The following is a 6,522-nucleotide window of genomic DNA, read 5'->3' as shown; positions in this document are numbered from 1 at the left end:
CATGGCCACTGGGCCCATCACCTCCTGGAAAATAGAAGGGGAAGAAATGGTGGCAGTGAGAGATTTTACTTTCTTGGGCTCCATGATCACTGCAGATGGTGACAGCAGTCACAAAATTAAAAGACGCCTGCTTCTTGGGATAAAAGCAATGACAAACCTAGACAGCATCTTAAAAAGCAGAGACATCACCTTGCCAACAAAGGTCCGTATAGTTAAAGCTATGGTTTTCCCAGTAGTGATGTATGGAAGTGAGAGTTGGACCATAAAGAAGGCTGATCACCAAAGAATTGATGCTTTTGAATTATGGTGCTGGAGGAGACTCTTGAGAGTCCCATGGACTGCAAGAAGATCAAACCTATCCATTCTGAAGGAAATCAGCCCTGAGTGCTCACTGGAAGGACAGATCCTTAAGCTGAGGCTCCAATACTTTGGCCACCTCATGAGAAGAGAAGACTCCCTGGGAAAGACCCTGATGTTGGGAAAGATGGAGGGCACAAGGAGAAGGGGACAACAGAGGACGAGATGGCTGGACAGTGTTCTCGAATCTACTAGCATGAGTTTAACCAAACTGTGGGAGGCCATGGAAGACAGGAATGCATGGAGTGCCCTGGTCCATGGGGTCATGAAGAGTCGGACACAACTAAACGACTAAACAACAAGTCACAGCTTTAGTTCCTTTGTCTTCAAATGGATATGTAACACTATTCTTTTTGTTTAATTTGGAGTTTAATTGGGATTTAAATAAAGATAAAGTTTTGTTATCCTGAAGCAACATCTATTGCATTATCTTTCAGTTAAATGACAATTCTACTTAGCCATTAAGTTGCCTCTTTTCTGAAAATTCCTGTATGCTTCCAAATGTTCATTTGGCTCTTTCCAGAGCACCAGGCATAAAAATACCTGTAATGGATTGACAAATACTGAGCCACAACTACTGTAATTTACTGTCAACGCTAGCGCTACACCATCCTAGTGGTTAAAACGAAGGTTATGGCTTTGACCCATAATTAACATTATCACGGAGTATAGGGTACGATATAGGCTTGGGAACCTTGCACTACTTGTGTCCCTTGTTCCAAATGGGCCACACAGATTTGATAGAGTATCGGGTAAGATACCTGTTGAACTTTGGTTTCTTGTTTTTTTGAACAAAACCTTTGGGAAGTTTAGGTTTATGATTTGGCAGCAAACCTGCTTGATGAGCCATTTTCACACACACTTCAACCTTTCTGTGCTCTTCCATACAGAGGCCTGTAACTCTCCTGGGCAGCATCCTTCCCTCAGAGGTTATGAATTGACTGAACAATAAAACATCCTTGTAAGAATACTTGTGCTTTAGGTTCCAGTGACAGATAGGACATTGGCCAGAAGGATTTGGAGGAGTCGGGGCTTCCTCAACTTCCAGCACTTTACCTTCAATAATAGTGGTGTTTCTTTCAGTAGTTTCTACAACCTGTCTCAATCCGCGAGATGGGGCGTGAGCCCAGCCTCCCCACAAGAACCCAGACACCAGACACCTGCAGTGACATGGACGCAGCCATCTTGGCAGCCCTCCGACGGCTTCTGCTTCATGTAACGCTATTCTAAGCAGTTGTACTCAGAAGTTTAAGCCTTGCTGCGTGATCGGGCAGCACTGGGATGGAAATCACTTCTACACAGCTATTGTGATACCCTGAGAATCCTTTCTTTGTCACAGGCCGCAGACTCTCCAAGTGCTCCTATTTTCCAGGGACTGTCCCAGATTTACAAAAAGCCCTTCTGGTTTCTGTTTTGATTCCGGAATGTCCCACTTTTCCTTGTTGTTGTTGTTTAGTCGTTTAGTCGTGTCCGACTCTTCGTGACCCCACGGACCAGAGCACGCCAGGCACTTCTGCCTTCCACTGCCTCCCACAGTTTGGTCAGGCTCATGTTTGTAGCTTCGAGAACACTATCCAACCATCTCGTCCATCTCGCTTTTCCTTAGGACATCCCTATTTTCATCAGATAAATGTTGGAGGGTATAGAATTATGCAACCCCCGACCCAAGAAGATAACTATACAACCTTTAGAAGACATCTGAAGGCAGCCCTGTATACGGAAATGTTTTGTTTTGTTTTAACTGTTGACTGTTTTACTATGTTTTTATATATGTTAGAAGCTGCCCAGAGTGGCTGGGGCAACCCAGTCAAATGGCTGGGGTATAAATAATCAGTATGGAATAGGACATCCCTGTTTTCATTGGAGAAACGTTGGAGGGTTTGGGGTCACTCAACCCACCTAGTTCTCTTCTTCCACATTGGAAGTCTGTGCTCCCCACCCCCTGTCTCAGTCCGGAGCTGTGCCATCTGCGGTGGTAATAACAGCAAACTTCAGGAAATAGGAAGGTGTTCTCTTCTCTCAGAGTGTCTGCTCTCCACCAGGAAAGCCCATTCCACAGTTCACATATTAAATTGTTTTGCTTAATGCAACCCATCTGCAAAGAATAGTATTTTTTCACCGGCAGTATCTGGTGCTCTTAGCTGCAGAGCTGAGAATATTTTAGAGCACAACAGGTCCAGGAGGGAGGGAAGGGAAAGGGGAAACAAAACATCAACAGCTTTCTTCACTTATCACCTGTTTGAACTAGCTGTGCGAGTAAAGTGATGTTGAAACAACAGGAAAAACAAAGGCATTAAGATTAGCCTCACATTTTGTACTCTTCGGTGACCTTTTGCTGGGTCTCCTAAGGCTGCATCTAAACTACAAACACAAACCAGTTGCGAACTGGTTTAACTAGCGTGGCTTCCCTCAAGGAAACCAGTGTGCTTTAATTGAAAAGGATGCTGAGAATGACTTGTTTGGGACACTGAATTCATGCCCAAGGGCAAAATGCATTTAGATTTGTAGCGCAGACATGAGCTGAAAACCTGACTGCACATGACTTGTGGCTAGCGACAGACAAATCAATCCATTCCAATCCATTCCGGTTTTCTAATCTTAAATCCTATCCAGCCCGTTTCAGCTTCAGCTTGTGCTGATGACAATGATTTATTTTTAAAATTCTGCATGAACACTTGTACTGCTTATGGAAACTAGTCTCCTAACACTTTTACACATAACCTTTTACTTAATAATCTCTCCCCCCACCTTTTTTTTTTTTTTTTGCAAGCAATTTCTCCTCCTATAATACGTTATTAGATGTCAGAGACACTTTTATGAGCACCTGGGGAAAAAGTAGGTGGGGATGTCTTATGTTTTCTGCTGTCTAATCAGGAGGGTCATGAGTGACAGCCGAGGGACTGACTGCTAAAGGTAAAGGGACCCCTGACCATTAGGGCCAGTCTTGACCGACTCTGGGGTTGCGGCACTCATCTCGCTTTATTGGCCAAGGGAGCCAGCGTACAGCTTCCGGGTCATGTGGCCAGCATGACTAAGCCGCTTCTGGCAAAACCAGAGCAGCGCACGGAAATGCTGTTTACCTTCCCACTGGAGCGGTACCTATTTATCTACTTGCACTTTGACATGCTTTCGAACTGCTAGGTTGGCAGGAGTTGGGACCGAGCAACGGGAGCTCATCCCGTCATGGGGATTCGAACCTCCGACCTTCTGATTGGCAAGTCCTAGGCTCTGTGGTTTAACCCACAGCGCCACCCAAAGAAAAAACGTATACAAAGGAAGAGTTATTTAAAAGGTGAGAAGCAGCACAGATGGGGTCTTTTTTCCTGCCAAATGTAAGTGTGGGTTTAGAAGAGGTTTGGGTGTTTGAAGCGGGAAGGAATCAGAAAATGGCTTCTAGTTTTTCCAGCCAAGTGTTGGGGTCTTCAAATTGCAGGCCTTCTGCCTGAAAGCCTGTGTTACACCCATCAGCAGTTATTACATCGCTGGTACCAGCAAAAGATGCAGTTGAACCCTTGTAGATGCATCAGACAGTCAGTCTGGGTCTTGAATTAGGAACATCGGGGATCAAACGCCTCATGTAGACAGCAACCTTCTTGGTCCTCAGAGACTTCTTCAGACACAGGCAAAGGAGCAGGGGTGTACAAATCTTTCCCTGCAGTTGGCAGGTAGCATTGCACCTCCATTTGGCCTCACATAAATTCTTTGAAACTGGCATTTTGCTTTTAAGCGATCAGCAGACCAGGACCCTCTGCGTCCTGCACCCCAGCTTTTGTCCACCTAAGCCTTGGGGGATCCTGAGCTGCAAGTTTCGTAGGTCACATCTGCACCAAATATTTAAAGTGTGAGGCTTTGCCCCAAACAAACCTAGGAAAGGTAATTTGTTAAGGTTGGTGGGAACTGGAACTCTGTGAGAGGAAAACCACAGTTCCCACAACTCTCTGTGTCATGAAATTCTACTCAATATTGATCCAGAGTAGATTCCAGCGTATCGTTAGCAGAGTAAAAACTTAAACACATTGCAGGATTCCCCCAAAAACAGACCAGAGAGAATTGCATTTCATCCAGCAGAGCTTTACTGCTACTGAAGGCAAATGAGCATAATGGTCACAAATCCAATACATTCAGGACTGGCACTGTCCATAAGAAATCCAGTTGCAGCAGACTTTAACTTAAACTTACAATTACTTATAAGGCTAAACCTTAACACTAAGCATACTATGTACAGAACAGAACACCAGAAGGAAGAGAGATCAAAAGAGAAACTGAAACCCAGGCTCCTTCTGGCCCTACTTTCATAGTCAGCATGACCTTGACAGAAAGAGATAAGAGAACCAGTTTAAGTTAGCTTCTCTGAAGGAATAACCCAAATATCATGAACCTTCTGCTTGTTTCTTTCACATAGAGAAGCTTCCAGAACCCTCTTGAATTAAGTAAAATAGGAAAGATCTCTACACATCACATCAATACTTTCTGCACCAAGAAATACAAACTGACGTTCTGGGGGGAAGCCATGACTGTTAAAGTGTTATAAATGTGCTTTAAACATACGATGTGGCTGCTACCAGAGTCAGACGAGGTTGCCCATGTCCCCAGCATGACTCTGGGCTCGACCACTTGTCCCGTACTTAAAAAGCACAGGTCTGAGTGGTTTTCCCTTTGTTCCAATCCTTTCCCATGGAAAACCTGCTCTTTAGTGCTAAATTGGACCAAAAGTCAATCCAGAGGAATCCTGAATTGCTGTTTGCTCCAACTGAGCGCTAAAGAGCAATTTTCCCAGTAGCGGAGGGGCAGCGGGGACAAGAGGAAGCATGGAAAAGCCATCTGATGCACAAATGGTTAGTTTAGCAGTCACTTTTGAAAACAACTGAAGTAATGCCAATGTCTATTTATTTGGAATACGTCTATCTATCTTTTACATTAGGGGAAATCAAATTGGGTTCCATTCCAACTGCTCCCACATTAAGTACATTATGTACAAGCTAAATATTAGGAAACACAAGCTGTTTTCCGCCGAGGTGGCCAACTTTTTAATACTATCAAAGCACTTACAGAAGTCCTTCAGGCTCATGGCTTGTGATGTCACATAGCTATTTTTGGTATCTGTCAACTTAACAATGAATGATTCTTTTAGCCGACACTTGAAAGCACTTGAAGAAATCCCCAGATTTCTGTGAAAAGGGGGTAGGTAGATTTAAAAAGAAAATTAATTCAGCAGTCTTCTGACCACTGTTTCCACTTTAATAAATCCTGCACAAACTAAATATTAAGAGAAAAGTTTGTAAACCTTTTCTGCCTCTGCCCCCCGCCCCCAAGATGGCAGCAAACACTTCCAGGCTATTATTGAAACATTGACAGAATCTCTTCAGCCTTATGATTTGTGATGTCACTGAGCTATTTTTGGTACTGTTCGACTAAACAAGGAATATTCTGTGTAAGCAAAGAGCTATTCTGTGTAAATATTCATTTTAAGGAAGTAAACAACCATGGGCAAGAACAGTTCAAAATGGCTAAGAAGCTCCAACTGTTGTTTTCAAAAGAAAAGTAGGTTTCACACACACACACACACACACACACACACACACACACACACCACTGCAGATAATTAGTGGAGTCAGTGATCCCAGAGGCAACCCATTTTTTTGAAGCATATGTAGTACACACACAAACCTAGTGAGGCAAATCAGTGTGGGAAAACAGTGTGGAGGGAAAGGATTACTCCTTCTACCAGGGCCGTTTGCCCCTGCTGCTTTTAAAGAAACCAAGACTTCAATCCTATGTACCCCATGGCCTACTTACTGCATACCTTCCAACATTTCGCCAATGAAAACAGGGACATCCTATTCCTCTGGTGTAAACAAAATCTGCCCTTATTCCCTTATGGGGGACACAAGCGCCCTTATAGAGTCCTTTGTAGTCTCTCCATCGGTAGGAGAAAGTAACAGAGGCCAACCAGAGAATATTGAGAAGCAAAGCAGCTAGTAAGCCTGATCTTTATTGAACTGTTGCAACAGGGTGTTCCCCTCACACGCAGGAAAGGAGGAGGACCCAGAACAAAGGTGTGCCTGCCCTTATATAGACATTTTAAATTGCCTGTCCTGGAGTCCAAGACCACCCCCAGAAACCTCATACTTAGATCACAGAAGTGGTGTAGCCCAAGACCACCCC

General features: G+C 44.0%; 1 pseudogene across 1 annotated transcript; it reads right to left on the bottom strand.

Annotated features, from left to right (window-relative positions):
* Positions 1 to 828: 828 nt before the first annotated feature.
* Positions 829 to 6,170, bottom strand: LOC309372164 (large ribosomal subunit protein mL66 pseudogene; annotated as a pseudogene). The gene is made up of 2 exons: positions 6,154 to 6,170; positions 829 to 1,563 (listed from the first exon to the last, which is right to left on the bottom strand). The product of its transcript is annotated as a large ribosomal subunit protein mL66 pseudogene (transcript).
* Positions 6,171 to 6,522: the final 352 nt, after the last annotated feature.

The sequence above is a fragment of the Podarcis melisellensis genome (assembly GCF_964234715.1).
Source record: "Podarcis melisellensis genome assembly, chromosome: 6".
Classification (NCBI taxonomy): domain Eukaryota; kingdom Metazoa; phylum Chordata; class Lepidosauria; order Squamata; family Lacertidae; genus Podarcis; species Podarcis melisellensis.
This window is presented reverse-complemented; position numbering and strand designations above follow the sequence as displayed.